This window comes from Peromyscus maniculatus, chromosome 12, assembly GCF_049852395.1.
Source record: "Peromyscus maniculatus bairdii isolate BWxNUB_F1_BW_parent chromosome 12, HU_Pman_BW_mat_3.1, whole genome shotgun sequence".
Classification (NCBI taxonomy): Eukaryota; Metazoa; Chordata; class Mammalia; order Rodentia; family Cricetidae; genus Peromyscus; species Peromyscus maniculatus.
Genome location: NC_134863.1, coordinates 6,899,821 through 6,917,209, shown reverse-complemented (window position 1 = coordinate 6,917,209; position 17,389 = coordinate 6,899,821). Strand labels below are relative to the sequence as shown.

Below are 17,389 nucleotides of genomic sequence, written 5' to 3'. Positions count from 1 at the left end.
TAAGCAAGTCATCTCAAATGTTTTCCTTTATAAGAGTTTCTGAATCATGGTATCTTCTCATAGCAATAGAAACCCTAAATAAGACAAAAGCCAAATTTAATCAGTATTTATCTACAAATTTAGCTCTACAGAAGGTGCTAGAAGGAAAACAGCAACCTAAGGAGGTCAGCTACAACCATGAAGACACAGGGAATAATCTCACACCAGCAAGACAAAAAGAAGGTGAAACACACACACACACACACACACACACACCACCACCACCACCACCACCACCAACAACAACAACAACAACAAAAACACAATAACAACAGCAACACAACAGGAATCAACAATCATTGGTCATTGATATCTCAATAGCTATGATCTCAACTGCCCAACAGAAAGACATAGACATCAATAGAATGGATATGAAAACAGGATCTATCCTTCTGTTGCATTCAAGAAACATACCTCAAAACCAAGAATAGGCATTCCCTCTGAGTAAAGATTTGAAAAAAGGTATTCCCAGCAAATGAACCTAAGAAGCAAGGTTGTGCAGCCATTTTACTACCTAACAAAACAGACTTCAAGCCAGAACTAATCAGAAGAGATGGGAAGGGACACTACATACTCATCAAAGGAAAAATCCACCAAGATAACATTTCAGTTCTTAACAACTATGCCCCAAACACAAGGGCACCAGAGTTTGTAAAAAGCAACACTACTACAGCTTATATCACATATTGACCCTCATGTGGTGACAGTGTATAACTTCAATACCCCACTCTCACCAATATGCAGGTCATTCAAACAAAAACTAAACAGGGAAATATTTGAGCTAACAAATGCTATAAACTAAATAGACCAAACATGTTTATAGAATACTTCACCCAAACTAAAAAGAATATACTTTCTCTGCACCTCATTGAACTTTCTCCAAAACTGACCACATGCTTGGACACAACACAAGTCTCAACAGATACACGAAAATTGAAATAACTCACTGCATCCTATTAAGCCACCACAGAATAGAGGTTGATATCAACAGAAAGCTTACAAACTCATGGAAACTGAACAACTCTCTACCAAATGAAAAATGGGTCAAGACAGAAATAAAGAAATTAAAGACTACATTAGAGTTTCTATTGCTGTAAAGAGACACCATGACCATGGCAACTCTTTTTAAATAAAAACATTTAATTGGGGATGGTTTACAGTTCAGAGGTTTAGTTGATTATCATCATGGCAGTAAGCATGGTGGCACACAGGCAGACATGGTATTAGAGAGGTGACTGAGAGTTCTACATGTGGTTTGGCAGGCAGCAGGAAGAAAGACAGACACTGGGCTTGGCTTGTACTTCTGAAACCTCAAAGCCTTCTTAGGAACACTTCTTCCAAAAGAGCCAAACCTACTCCCACCAGGCCAGATCAATATATAATGTCACTCACTACGAGCCTACGTAGGCCATTTTCATTCAAACCACCACAAAGAATTTCTAGAATTAAATGAAAATAAATATACAACATACCCAAAATTATGGGATACAATGAAAATTATTCTCTCATATAATAATCCTGTCTTTATCTTCCACTCCATCCCCTCCTCATAATCCCCTCACCTCCTCTTTCCCCTAGATCCACTGTTCCTGTTTCCCTTCAGAAAAGAGCAGACCTAGAGATTTTAAGAGGCAAGTACATAGCACCAAGTACCTACATAAAAAAAATTAATTAAAAAAAAAAAACAACTGAAGCAAGGGGGGGGGGGTAATGGAACCAGGTGCTAGTAAAGCTGGCCCTAAGGGAGAGTGTACAGGGTGGAATCCAAGTTGCTTACAAAAAAAAAAATATGATTGGCGCTTCAGGTCAAGAAAGGTGATGTCAGTACATAATTCCCTCATAGACAACACTGTAAATTCTGTAGACTCTGCAGGTGTGTTATTGGGTAACCTTTAAGCTGATCTGCACAATGGGGCATTTGCCCCTCCCCTGCCTCAGTCTCATTCTTTATGCTTTAAAAGGAGCTTGTTGTTTTTAAATAAATGAGTCTCTACCTGACTTGGCTCCTTGCTGCGTCTGATTCCGGGTAAAAGGGAGGCTGGCGAGCAGTGCACTTACCTTTCCTCAGTTCCAGGTCTCTCTTCTCGGGGACCTAGGTTCCTGGTGGGGCAGGACTCCACAAAAGAGTTCTCATGATAGCAAGATATAACAGAACACCTGAAACGCTAGAACAAAAAGAAGAAATCACACACAAAGGAGTAGATGGCAAGGAATAATCAAAGCCAAGATTGAAATCAATTAAAAGAGAAACAAAGAGAACAATACAAAGAATCAATTAAAGATTGGTTCTTTGAGAAATCCAGTATGATAGATAAACCCTCATCGAAATTAACTAAAAGTCAGAAAGAGAATGTCCAAAGTTACAAAATCAGAAATGAAAAGGAGGACATAACAACAGACAGAGGAAACCCATAGAATCGTGAGGGTGTAGTTTAAAAACTTGTATTCCACTAAATTGAAAAATCTAAAAGAAATGGATAATTTTCTGAATAGGTACCACTTACAAAAGTTAAATTAAGATCATGCAAGCAATTTAAACTGACCCATAACTCCTACTGAAATAGAAACAGTTATTAAAAGTCTCCCAACTAAAAATAGCCTAGGGCCAGGTATTTTGAGTGCAGAATTCACCAGACATTCAAAGAAGAGTTAATGCTAATACTCTGTAAATTATTCTACAAAATAGAAACAAAAGGAACATAGCCCAATTAATTTTATGAGGACACAGTTTTCCTGATACCCAAACCATATGAATACCCAACAGAGAAAGAGAATTACAGACCACTTTCCCTTATGAACTTAGGTACAAAAATACTCAATAAAATACTTGAAAACCAAATCCAAGAATATATCAAAAAGATCATCCACCATGATCAAGGAGGCTTCATCTGAGAGATGCAGAGATGGGATAACATGTGAAAATCAATAGATGAAATCTACCATATAAACAAACTGAAAGAAAAAACTACACATGGTCATCTCAGTAGATGGAGAAAAGACCTTTGAAAAAAATCCAACACCTTTTCATTATTAAAATCCTGGAGAGTTTAAGGATACAGGGGACATACTCAAAATAATAAAGGCAGCTTACAGTACACCTGTAGCCAACATTAACAAATGGAGAAAAACTCAAGACAACTCCACTAAAATCACAAGCAAGACAAGGCTGTCCACTCTCTCCATATCTATTCAACATACTACTTGAACTCTTAACTACAGCAATAAGACAACTGAAGGAAATCAAAAGGATACAAACTGTAAAGAGAGAAGTCAATGAATCTTTATTTGCAGATGATATGATATTATACATAAGTGAACCTAAAAATTCTACCAGGGATCTCATAAACCTGATAAACCTTTCAGCAAAGTAATTGGATACAAAATAAACTCACAAAAAATCAGTAGCCCTCCCATATGCAAATGAAAAATGGACTGAGAAAACACTCAGAGAAACAACACCTATCCCCATAGCCACTAATAATATAAAATATCTTGGGGTAACTCTACTCAAGAAAGTAAAAGATTTATATGATGAAAACTTAAAGTCTTTGAAAAAAGAAACTGAAGAAAGTATTAGAAGATGGAAAGATCTCCCATGCTCATGGATCAGTAGGATTAACATACTAAAAATGGCCATCCTACCAAAAGCAATCTACTGATTCAGTGTAATGCCCATCAAAATTCCCAACACAATTCTTCACAGAACTTCAAAGGACAATTTTCAACTTCATATCGAAAAACAAAAATCTAGGATAGCTAAAACAATTTGAACAATAAAAGAACTGCTGGAGATCTCATTATTCCTGATTTTAAGTTGTACTACAAAGTTATATTAACAAAAACCATATTTGTTTTTATTGGCATAAAAAACAAAGACATGTTGATGCATGGAATAGAATTGAAGAACCAGACATAAATCCACACTCTTTTGGCACCTGATTTTTATAAAGAAGCCAGAAATACACTTTGGAAAAAAAGAACAACTTCAACAAATGGTTCTGGTAAAATAGGATGACCGCATGTAGAAGAATGAAAATAGATCTATACTTACAACCCTTCAAAGAACAACTCCCAATAGATCAAAGACCTCAACATAAGACCAGATACACTGCACCTTACTGAAGAGGAAGTAGGAAATAGTCTTGACTTGTAGACACAGGAGATGACTTTCTGAACAGAACACTGTTAGTGTGGACATAAAATTAAACAATTGATAAATGGGGCCTCATGAAACTGAGAAGCTTCTGTAAGACAAAGGACACCATCATTCCTACAAATAGTAGTGACAGCCTACAGAATGGGAAAAGTTTATAACAACTCCATATCTAGTAGAAGATTAATACCCAAATTATATAAAAATCTCAAGACTAACCAAACAACCCAATTAAAAATGGGTTACAGATCTAAACAGAATTCTCCATAGAGAAAACACAAAAGGCTTTACCACTCTTGGGCAAATAACTCAAATGACACTTCATCCTACCACAAGGAAACATGTTCAGTTATGTTCATTGCTGCTCTTCATGGTAGCCAGAAATTGGAAACAACCTAGATGTCCCTCAACAGAAGAATAGAAATAGAATAGAAAGTAAATGTGCTACATTTACATAATGGGTTATTACTCAGCTGTTAAAAAAATAACATTTTAAAAATAACATTAGCTGGATAGCCCTGCTCCCTAGGACCTAGCCTCCAGGGGCACATCTCCTGTCTCTACCCTATATACTGACACCTAAGCCCCAGAGACACTACAGTGGCATCTACCCACCTCCAGCCATCCCAACCTCATCAGTGACCACTAGGGCCCCACCTGCACCTGGAGGAGGATGTGAGTGTCTGGGCACCCTGGTGGATAGCCCTGTTCCCTAGACTCTAGCCCCCAGGGGTACTTCTCTTGCCTCTCCCTCACCCTCAGACATCAAAGCCCCAGTGACCTGGCAGCTGCCTCCAAATACCCACAAACATCACCTGAGGCATCAGAGATCATCAGAGCCACAGGCCCCAACTGCACCAGAAGAAGAGCAACTATGTAAGCCACAGGTCCCACCTGCACCAATTGGAGGAAGAGATGGGTAGACAACAGTGTAAGAATACATTCAACAACATAAAGAACAATATGGCACCACCGGAAACTGGTGGTTCTACAACAGCAAGACCTGAACACCCCAATGTAGAAGAAGCAGAAAAAAACAACCTAAAAAATAACTTTATAAAGATGATAAAGACCCTTAAAGAGGAATTGAAAATTTTCCTTAAGGAATGGAGGAAAAGACAAACAAAACAGTTGGAAGAAATCAATAAACCCCTTCATGAAAGCTAAGAAAAAAAACAAGTGAAGGAAACAGTTCAAGATTTGAAAATGGCTGCCCCCGACTTCCCTTCTGGACCAGAGGTGAGTATCTGGGCCCAACCCGGACCCCATCCCTGGGCACCAGCCACTCTGGGAAGACCTGCCCAACTGGGCCCCAGGTTCTGGCCACTGGGCAGGTCCCCTTCTAGCCCCACCAGGAGAGATCCCCTTCTCCAAGCCCCCCAGCAGTCCCTGTAATCTCCACGTCCTGCCCCCATGCCCATCTGCCCGAGACCCCAGCCACCTCCTGAGACTTAGAGACCGGCCCCCAGCTCCCATCCTGCTCCTGACTTCCCTTCTGAACCAGAGACTTCCGGTCCAGATAAGAGCTTCCATCCTGCCCCAGAGTTCCCATTTGGACAAGAGAACTCCCATCTGGACAAGAGAGAGAGACTTCCTGAATCTGTCAGCTCTTTCTGAACCAAGTACACTGATACGACCAAGAAGGAACCACAAGGAGATGGGCAGACGTCAAGGCAAAAGTACATACAACAAAATGAAGAGCAATACAGCATCACCAGAACCTAGCCCGCCTCTAACATCTAGACCTGAACATCAAAAATTGGAAGAAACAGAAGAAAGTAGCCTTATGAGTAACATCATGAAGAAGGTAGAGGCTTGTGTAGAGGAAAAGACAAGAAAATTGGAAGAACACTGTAAACAACTAGAGGAAAGGGCAAACAAATTAGAAGAAAACAATAAAGTCCTGCAAGAAAGCAATAAAGTCCTGGAAGAAAACAATAAAGTCCTATAAGAAAACAATAAAGTACTGAAAGAAAACAATAAAGTACTGGAAGAAAACAATAAAGTACTGAAAGAAAATCATGAAAAAACAATGAAACAAACAAAGGAAACAGTCCAAGACCTGAAAAGGGAAAATGAAAAAATAAAGAAGACACAAACAGAGGGAATGCTGAAAATAGAAAACCTGAGTAAAAGATCGGGAACTTCAGATGCAAGTATAACCAACAGAATGCAAGAGATGGAAGAGGGGATCTCTGGCATTGAAGATACAGTAGAAGAAATAGTTTCATCAGTCGAAGGAAACACTAAAGCCAACAAAGTCATGAACCAAAATGTCCAAGAAATTTGGGACACCATGAAAAGACCAAACCTATGAATTATAGGGATAGAAGAAGGTAAAGAATACCAACTCAAAGGCACAGAAAATATATTCAACAAAATTATAGAAGAAAACTTTCCCAACTTAAAGAAGGAAATGCCTATGAAGATACAAGAAGCCTATAGAACACCAAACAGACTAGACCCCCCAAAAAAGTCCCCTTGACACATAATAATTAAACAACTAAATGTACAGAATAAAGAAAGAATATTAAGAGCAGCCAAGGAAAAAGGCCAAGTGACCTATAAAGGTAAACTCATCAGAATAACACCCGATTTCTCAATGGAGACTTTGAAAGCCAGAAGGACCTGGACAGATGTAATGCAGACACTAAGAGACCATGGATGTCAGCCCAGACTAATACCCAGCAAAACTTTCAATCATCATAGACGGAAGGAACAAGACATTCCAAGACAAAGACAGATTTAAACAATACCTATCCACAAACCCAGCCCTACAGAAAGCACTAGAAGGAAAATTCCAACCGAAGGAAGTCAGATACACACTCGAAAACACAGGCAATAGATAAAGCCACAACAGTAAACCCAAAAGAAGAGAAGTACACACACACTAACACCAAAAATAACAGGGATGAACAATCACTGGTCGTTAATATCCCTTAATATCAACAGACTTAATTCACCTATAAAAAGACATAGACTTTGCTGTGGGTATCATTCTATATAAATAAAACACTGATGGCCAGTGACCAGACAGGAAGTGTAGGCGGGCAAGGAGAGAGGAGAATTGGGGAAACAGGAAGAAGGAGGGAGAGACACTGCAGCCACCGCCAGGACAAGCAGCATGTAAAGATGCCGGTAAGCCACCAGCCATGTGGCAAGGTATAGATTTATAAAAATGGGTTAATTTAAGATAAAAGAACAGTTAGCAAGAAGCCTGCCACGGCCATACAGTTTATAAGTGATATAAGCGTCTGAGTGATTATTTTATAAGTGGATTGTGGGACTGTAGGACAGAATGGATATGAAAGCAGGACCCATCTTTCTGCTGCATACAAGAAACACATCTAAAATTCAAAGACAGACACTACCTAAGAATAAAAGGCTGAGAAAAGACTTTCCAATCAAATGATCTTAAGAAACAAGCGGGTGTAGCCATCCTGATATCCAACAAAATAGACTTCAAACTAAAATCAATCAAACGAGATCAAGAAGGGCATTACATCCTCATCACAGGAATGATCCACCAAGATGAAGTTTCAATTCTGAACATTTATGCCCCAAACACAAGGGCACCCACATATGTAAAAGAAACATTACTAAAGCTTAAACCACATATAAACCCCCACACATTAATAGTGGGAGATCTCAACACCCCACTTTCACCACTGGACAGATCTCCCAAATCGAAACTTAACAGAGAAATAAAGGACTTAACTGATGTCATGACCCAATTGGACCTAATAGATATCTACAGAACATTCCATCCTAACAAGAAAGAATATACCTTCTTCTCAGCACCCCATGGAACTTTCTCTAAAATCAACCACATACTTGGCCACAAAGCAAATCTCAACAGATACAAAACAATTAGAATAACCTCCTGTGTTCTATCAGACCACTATGGTTTAAAGTTAGATTTCAACAACAACAAAAACTACAGAAAACCTACAATCTCATGGAAACTGAATAATGCTCAACTGAATCACCAATGGGTTAAGGAAGAAATAAAGAAAGAAATGGAAGACGTCCTAGAGATCAATGAAAATGAAGACACCACATACCCAAACTTATGGGACACTGTGAAAGCAGTGCTAAGAGGGAAATTCATAGCACTAAATGCCCACATAAAGAAGTTGGAGAAATCCCACACTAGTGACTTAACAGCACACCTGAAAGCTCTAGAACAAGAAGAAGCAAAGTCTCCCAGGAAGAATAGACGCCAGGAAATTATCAAAGTGAGAGGTGAAATTAATAAATTAGAAACTAAGAGAATAATACAAAAAATTAATGAAACAAAGAGTTGGTTCTTTGAGAAAATCAACAAGATAGATAAGCCCTTATCCAAACTAACCAAAAGACAGAGAGAGAGAATCCAAATTAACAAAATCAGAAATGAAAAGGGGGACATAACAACAGACATTGAGGAAATCCAGAGAATTATCAGGTCATATTTCAAAAACATCTACTCCAAAAAACTGGAAAACCTAAAAGAAATGAACATTTTTCTGGATAGGTACCACATACCTAAGTTAAATCAAGACCAGATAAACTATTTAAATAGTCCAATAACCCCTAAGGGAATAAAAACAGTCATTAAGTCTCCCAACCAAAAAAAGCCCAGGACCAGATGGTTTCAGTGCAGAATTCTACCAGATCTTCAAAGAATAGTTAATACCAATATTCTCTAAATTGTTCCACATAATAGAAACAGAAGGAACATTACCAAACTCCTTCTATGAGGCTACAATTACCCTGATTCCCAAACCAAACAAGGATGCAACAAAGAAAGAGAACTACAGACCAATCTCCCTCATGAACATTGATGCAAAAATACTCAATAAAATACTGGCAAACAGACTCCAAGAACACATCAGAACAATTATCCACCATGATCAAGTAGGCTTCATCCCAGGGATACAAGGGTGGTTCAACATACGAAAGTCCATCAATGTAATACACCATATAAACAAACTCAAAGAAAAAAACCACATGATCATCTCACTAGATGCAGAAAAGGCATTTGACAAAATCCAACACCCCTTCATGATAAAAGTCTTGGAGCCATCAGGAATACAGGGAACATACCTAAACATAATAAAGGCAATTTGCAGCAAGCCAACAGACAACATCAAATTAAATGGAGAGAAACTCAAAGCAATTCCACTAAAATCAGGAATGAGGCAAGGCTGTCCACTCTCCCCATACTTATTCAAAATAGTACTTGAAGTTCTAGCCAGAGCAATAAGACAACATAAGGAGATTAAGGGGATACAAATTGGAAAGGAAGAAGTCAACTTTCCCTATTTGCAGATGACATAATAGTATACTTGAGTGACCCCAAAGATTCCACCCAGGAATTGATAAAGCTTATAAACACCTTCAGCAACATAGCAGGATACAAGATCAACTCAAAAAAAAATCAGTAGCCCTCCTATATACAATGGACAAAGAACCTGAGAAGGCAATTAAAGATACATCATCCTTTACAAAAGCCACAAATGACATAAAATACCTTGGGGTAACACTAACCAAGCAAGTGAAGGACCTATATGACAAGAAGTTAAAGTCCCTGAAAAAAGAAATTGAAGAAGATGTCAGAAAATGGAAAGATCTCCCATGCTCATGAGTAGGCGGGGTTAACATAGTAAAAATGGCAATCTTACCAAAAGCAATCTACAGATTCAATGCAATCCCCATCAAAATACCAACACAATTCTTCACAGACCTGGAAAGAATAATATTCAACTTCATATGGAAAAACAAAAAACCCAGGATAGCCAAAAGAATCCTGTACAATAAAACAACCTCTGGAGGCATCACAATCCCTGACTTCAAGCTCTACTATAGAGCTACAGTAATAAAAACAGCTTGGTATTGGCATTAAAACTGACATGTGGACCAATGGAATCGAATCGAAGACCCTGACATTAACCCACACACCTATGAACATACAATTTTTGACAAAGAAGCCAAAAGTGTACAATGGAAAAAAGAAAGCATCTTCAACAAATGGTGCTGGCATAACTGGATATCAACGTGTAGAAGGCTGCAAATAGATCCATATCTGTCACCGTGCACAAAACTTAAGTCCAAGTGGATCAAAGACCTCAACATAAATCCAGCTACTCTGAACCTGCTAGAAGAGAAAGTAGGAAGTAGTCTTGAACGCATTGGCATAGGAGATCACTTCCTAAATATAACACCAGTAGCACAGACACTGAGACAAACAATCAATCAATGGGACCTCTTGAAACTGAGAAGCTTTTGTAGAGCAAAGGATACAGTCAACAAGGCAAAGCAACAGCCTACAGAATGGGAAAAGATCTTCACCAACCCCACATGTGACAGAGGACTGATATCCAGAATATATAAGGAACTCAAGAAATTAGACATCAAAATGACCAACAGTCCAATTGAGAAATGGGCTTTAGAACTAAACAGAGAATTCTCAACAGAGGAAACCCAAATGGCTGAAAGACATTTAAGGAATTGCTCAACATCCCTAATCATCAGGGAAATGCAAATCAAAACAACTCTGAGATACCACCTTACACCTGTCAGAATGGCTAAGATCAAAAACACTGAAGACACTTTATGCTGGAGAGGATGTGGAACTAGGGGAACTCTCCTCCACTGCTGGTGGGAATGCAAGCTTGTACAACCACTTTGGAAATCAATATGGCGCTTTCTTAGAAAATTGGGAAACAATCTCCCCCAAGATCCAGCTATACCACTCCTGGGCATATACCCAAGAAATGCTCAATCATACCACAAGAACACTTGCTCAGCTATGTTCATATCAGCATTGTTTGTAATAGCCAAAACCTGGAAACAACCTAGATGCCCTTCAACTGAAGAATGGATAAATAAATTGTGGCACATATACACAATGGAATACTACTCAGCAGAGAAAAACAATGACATCATGAGGTTTGCAGGCAAATGGATGGATCTAGAAAAAATCATCCTGAGTGAGGTAACCCAGACTCAGAAAGACAAATATGGTACTCACTCATAGGAAGATGCTAGATGCGGAACAAGGATGACTGGACTGCTACTCACATCACCAGTGAGGCTACCTGAAAAATGGGACCCCAAGAAAGACACGGAGAAATGGATGAGATCTACATGAACAGCCTGGTCATGAGTGGGACCAATGAAGGGCGACGGTCGAGGGAAAGAGAGTAGGAGATCCTAGCTGGATCAAGAAAAGAGAGGGAGAACAAGGAATAGGAGACCATGGTAAATGAAGACCATATGAGAAGGGGAGGAAGCAGAGAGCTAGGGAGGCCCATGGAGATCCACAAAGATACCCCTGCAAAAGACTGCTGGCAATGGTCGAGAGACCATGTATGGGACTCTGTTTTTCCCATAGCAGTCTCATGCAGGGACTTGCTGTTCTTATGAAAGCCTCACATATGGGCCTGTGCTCTTCCCAAGGAGGGCCTCACTTATGGACTTTGGCTGCTCCCATGCGGTGTCTCACTTTTAGGTTTCTTTTTTTTTCCCATGGAGGGCCTCACCTATTGGTTTCTGTGGTTCACATGGAGGTCTATACTTATGGCCCCCTCGTTTTCTCATGGACTGCCTCATTTATGGGCCTCTGCTGTCCCCAAGGAAGGCCTCACTGATGGGCCTCTGCTGTTCCCATCAAGGATCTGACCTCTGGGTTTCTACTGTTCCCACGTAGGGTCTTGCTGTTCAGTCTCTGCTACTCCCATGGAAGGCCTCACTGATGGGCCTCCTGTCTTTGTTTTTGTTTTTTGAGTTGAATATAGTTATGTTACATTTATTCATATAGGGTCATGAAAAAGGGAATTGGATCCAATGTCTCTGTTGCTCCAATTTCTTAATGGATACTTGAAGTCTGTTCCTTTGAATGGAGTAAGTTATTAAAAGAGGTGTACTTTGAAAGTAAACAGCAGTGTTGCTTTCTGAACTGAAGTCATTCCCACAGATGCTGTATTTTATACATATACTTGTATGAGGACATTTTCAAAGGCAAGTGTTATAATATATTTGTTACTTAATCAGACTCTGCTTTCATACTTTAGTACACATGTGCTCAACTATGCACCCCACAAAATTTTCATAGGCCTTGAATTAAAATATCAATCATTGCCCTAAGTTTGCCAAACTAACCTGTACTAAGAACTCTACAGTTTGTTAACTGTGAGGAAAGTATTATATTTGAAAGAATAACAGGAACTTTTTAGAGAGAAGTGTTAGCAGAGATTTTGGAGAATAACCAATAAACTTGGCAATTGCCTGTAGTTTGAAAGGGGTACTCCATGGGACCCCTTTGGCCAGTGATTTAACAAGATGTAACCCATTCCTAGTACTGGAGATTTTACTTAGTGGCACAAGATATTTAGTTAGGCATATATGCAAAGGACTCTAGATCTTACTGCAGAGATACTTTCTTATTCATATTCATTGCTGCTCTATTCACATAATCCAGAAAATGGAACCATCCTAGATGTTGATCAACTGATGAATAGATAATGAAAGTGTGGTACATTTGCACCATGGAATATTTTTCAGATGTTAAGAAATATGAAAATTGCAGGCAAATGGATGAAGCTAGGGGGGAAAACGTTCTGGGTTAGTAAACCCAGACTCCCAGAAACAACTCTTATATGTGGTTGTTAGCTTTTAAGCTTTCAATGTGTATGCTACAATCTGAAGACCTACAGAGGATAGGTATTACCGTAGTTAGGTCACCATTGCTGTGGTGAAACACCATGACCAGAACCAACCTGGGGAGAAAAGGGTTTGTTTGGTTTGCATGTCCTGAATCACATACACTGAGGAAAGCCAAGGCAGAACCTCAAACCAGGCAGGAGCCTAGAAGCTGATGCAGAAGCCATGGAGGGGTACTGCTTACTGGCTTGCTCCTCATGGCTTGCTCGGCCTGCTTTCTGATAGAACCCAGGACCACCAGTCTAGGGCCTCTCTCATCAGTCAGTAATTAAGAAAATGCCCTACAAGCCTGCCTGCCTACGGCCCAATCTCAAGCATTTGTTTTCCAGTTGAGCTTCCCTCCTCTTAGATGACGTTAGCTTGAGTCAAGTTGACATAAAACTTGCTGGGACAGGCACTAGTAAAGGACAGGGGGAAAGAAGAGGACCTCCCGAGGAAGGGGAAATAGAGTGCAGTGTTAGGGGGAAACTGGAATAGGAGGATTAAATATGCAAGGTAACGGGAGAGCAGGGTACAGGAGGAAACATGGGGAGGGACAACTAACTAAAGTCCTTTTGAAAAACCACATGGAAACCTACTACTGTATAACCTTCTTAAGGCATATACAGACATGACAGACATTTAAATGGAGTCGCCTTAGAGTCTTCATTTTCAAGTTCAGATGAAGAAATGGTTCAGGGTAGAGTGCACACTGATCTGGGATACGAGCTGGAGCTACAGGCAGTGGCTTACAACAAACTGCCTGTAACTCATGTGCCAGGGAACCCCAACACCCCTGGCTTCTGTGGACATCCACACTCTCTCTCAAATAAAGTAAGTCTTTAAAAAAAAATTAAAAGGCCGGGCGGCGGTGGCGCACGCCTTTAATCCCAGCACTCGGGAGGCAGAGGCAGGCGGATCTCTGTAAGCTCGAGGCCAGCCTGGGCTACCAAGTGAGTTCCAGGAAAGGCGCAAAGCTACACAGAGAAACCCTGTCTTGAAAAACCAAAAAAAAAAAAAAAAAAAAAAAAATTCTAGTGATTTCAGAAGCTGTTGGGGAGAATTTGTAAACATGCAGGTGGAGCACCCCAAAAGTTACTACTAAAAGAGAAAAACCTTTCTGGAAAGATAGGGTGTTTCATGGATTTTCTTAATATTCTCTAAGTCTTTGATGTTTTTCATTTGGAATTACCCTGGTGATGGCTCCCTGCCCCCAATATTAGAGTTATAGAAGGCTACAGCAAGGGTCAGAATGCCAGTCCGGTTTCTGTTGCTGAGTGATCTCTGCAGAGTGTGTTAGTCGGCTCCGTGACAAACAGTGAGCCGGAGACAGGCCATTTAAAGGGAGCACATGGTTTTATAGGGAGCACACAGTGGAGTAAGTTTTTCACCTTGTGGCCAGATGCAACAAGATAGAAAAGCCAGAGTTCTGAGGAATCTGTCTGTCTACACTCAAGTTCTAGGGTTGTAGACAGGTATGCCTTCATTGTGGGCTGTTTCGTGGCTGCTAGGACCCAAAGTCAGGGCTTCATGCTTGGGCAGGAAGCACTCTACCCACTGAGTTATCTCTGTGGCCCCTCAAACCACGTTTTTTTTTTTTCAAACCGCTTTTTAACAGGGTCTCCTTTAAGAGTTGAGAAGCCTGGTGCAAAAGTACCGACGAAGGTCCCCATTCCCTGTTAAATAACACACTCAGTGTATTTCGTTTTATACTTTCATACTTATTTGCATATTCGAGCATCTTCCAGTTTTCCTACTTTGACTACTATAACCTGTCACAGAATTGAACACGTATAAAGTCATGGTTTGGGGCCAGAAAGATGGTTCAGTGAGCAGGGCTCTTGCTGCCAAGGGTGACAATGTGGTGGAGTGAGAGAACTGACTCCTGCAAGCTGTCCTCTGACCTCCACACTTGTGCGTGGCATGTGTGCCACACCCCAAATAAATGAATGTAATATTAGTAAAAAAAAAAAAGATCATTTTTATAGAACCGAGAATCATAAACTATTGACAATAACTAAATTGAACATCCACATTGTAGTTCTGTTGCTAGGTCAGTTATACTTGAGTGGGTAATAGGTATAGACGTACCCCAAGAAATACTTTTTCTTCCCTTCATGTTAGCAGAAAATCACTATATAGTTATAATTGAAATTTCAACATAATGTGATCTCTGGTGATAGCAGTGATCTAAAGTAGCTATGATTTAAGTGGAATGGAGTGTGTTTAAATGAGGTAAAAATCTGAGTATATTTGCATTATGAATCTGAAGAAAAATAAAAGGAAGATGATTGATACCTGGTATTACTGGACATAATACTTAATTATGTAGGAACATATAGGGTTTATACTGTGTAAGAAGCATTTGACAAACTGATTAATTTGTCTTTTCTCTTGCCTAAGTGCTTCCAGTGATCAATTCCTTCCTGCTCTCTGAAGCTGGACGAGCTCCTGATGTCAATCGTGGTACAGACTGTAAACCATCACAGAATCCTGACAACTGCCTCGTCCTTCTATGCCATCTTAAAAGATCCACGGGGAGTCTTCTCCTGGGCCTGATGAACATAAAGAGTAAATGTGAAGGGCTACCACGTGCTGCTCTGCCAGGGCTGTGCTCTGGACCCAGGCGCTGGGGCTCCTGGGGATTTCATGTATATGAGAAGGAAATCTGTGAAGGGCTGGAAAGTACAGAGCTTAAGACAGAGTATCACAAGGAACCTCTGTGGGAGGGTGGAAGTGTTTCAGTCTTGATGTGTATCATATCATGATCATGTCAGTTTATATGTTTGTTCAGATTTAATAACTGTACACTTGATATGTGTGTTCTGCTTGTATTCAGCAAAATTTTGTTAGTATAAAAATAAAGGCTACAGAGAACACTTTTAATTATGTAAACTAAGGGTGTTTTGAATTTCTATTTGTGTGTGTGTGTGTGTGTGTGTGTGTGTGTGTGTGTGTGTGTGTGTATAATGTATACAGATGCACTCATCCATGTGGGTATATATGGAGGGTAGAGGTTGATATCAAGATGTCTTTTTTCTTAATCACTATTTGTTCTATAACACCACATGTCACTCTCACCTCAGCCCCACAATTCAGCTCAGTAGTTGAGGAGGGCTGGAGAGGTGACTATAGGTCCTTTTCCCTGATCACAGAAAAACAGAAATGGTCAATGACAACCCAGGTCTGAGTCACCAAAGCAATTCCGTGTCTAGTCACAGTGATTAATCTGGGGATGACCACTTGGGGCAATGAAAGTTAGGACCAGGGTTTTATTGAGACTGTTAGAAAACTAGACTTGCTATTTTTTTCTGCTGGGAATTCTAGCTGCAAAGGTGATGCCCAAGTCCAAGGTGCCATGGGCCACAGCGCACATGAAGCCATCACAGATACAGAGTCACAACAAAGACAGATTGACTCCTAAGGACACTAATCCAGAGACCTTTAAGGCTGTTCTGTATAGTCTTCCATTTCTGTACCAATATTATCCCAGTTGTACTTAAGCCAAGTTGATTAAGGTTGAATCAGACTATAAATTCTCAGTGGAGGGACTCCAGGCTGATCAAATTGTCTAGGCAGCTCTCACTTTAAATTCAATAAAGATACAGTCCCTCTATCTCATTTACCAGCTGGGTTATTATGTTGTAAACCTAAAACTAGAATGCCTTATGTGAAATTTTTGCTTGAAAAGTTATCATTGCAACTGAGGGCACACAAGCTTACCACCTTCTAAACTGAGACAACAGAGGCAAACCAGGAAGATGAGCAGACCACAAAGGCTACCGCAGAGACGATCTGAGCTCCAATCAGCTCCTCTCAAACACTGTGAAGCTGGATTTACGCTTTAGCACTGAACTTGCCAGAGTCTAAACTGCTGATGCAAGCAAAACTGCACACTGAGAACGTGATGTTGGAAGGTAACAGAGAGCCTGCCTGCTTAGACATTTCTACAAATAGCAGGGATCTCTGCCTCAGACTGCAACCGACTCTTAAGTATCATTCTCCATTCCACTGCAACTTGGGTTGCAAGTATCATGGGAGCAATGATGCCACCAATGCCACAAACACAGCATTGATAAAGAGCAGAGGATGAAAATGAATAAGCCAGTGTTGGGAACGCACATTTTCAAGACCCACCCCTGAGCTTCAATGTTTTCAATATTCAGTATCTTTTTATTTGATACTTATATTTGATGTATAGTACAAGTTGGGATACTTTATTATTATAAAATTTCTGTCTCCCCAGCTACAGTGTGAATTCCTTCAGGCACAGGACCTTATCTTCCTATACATACAATAGATCTGACATAAAATAGATGAAAATATCTGGTAGAAGCGAGAGAGAGAGAGAGAGAGAGAGAGAGAGAGAGAGAGAGAGAGAGAGAGAGAGAGAGAGACAGAGAGACAGAGAGACAGAGAGAGACAGAGACAGAGACAGAGACAGAGACTGTGGTGGTATGGTGTTCCCCAAAATATTGTGCATGCTAATAAACTTATCTGGGGTCAGAGAAC

The 17,389-nt window shown here is 40.1% G+C and overlaps 1 protein-coding gene and 1 long non-coding RNA gene across 3 annotated transcripts in view; both read right to left on the bottom strand.

Annotated features, from left to right (window-relative positions):
• The window catches only part of LOC121821659 (immunoglobulin lambda-1 light chain-like), a 755,041-nt gene that overhangs the window by 246,081 nt on the left and 491,571 nt on the right, over positions 1–17,389 (bottom strand). The gene's annotated exons all lie outside the window — the stretch shown is intronic.
• LOC143268059 (uncharacterized) overlaps positions 1–17,389 on the bottom strand; it is a 32,586-nt gene that overhangs the window by 11,250 nt on the left and 3,947 nt on the right. For both annotated transcript variants that reach the window (XR_013043640.1, XR_013043641.1), the window contains exon 2: positions 2,098–2,204. This is a non-coding gene — a long non-coding RNA (uncharacterized LOC143268059). The remainder of the gene's footprint in view (positions 1–2,097; positions 2,205–17,389) is intronic.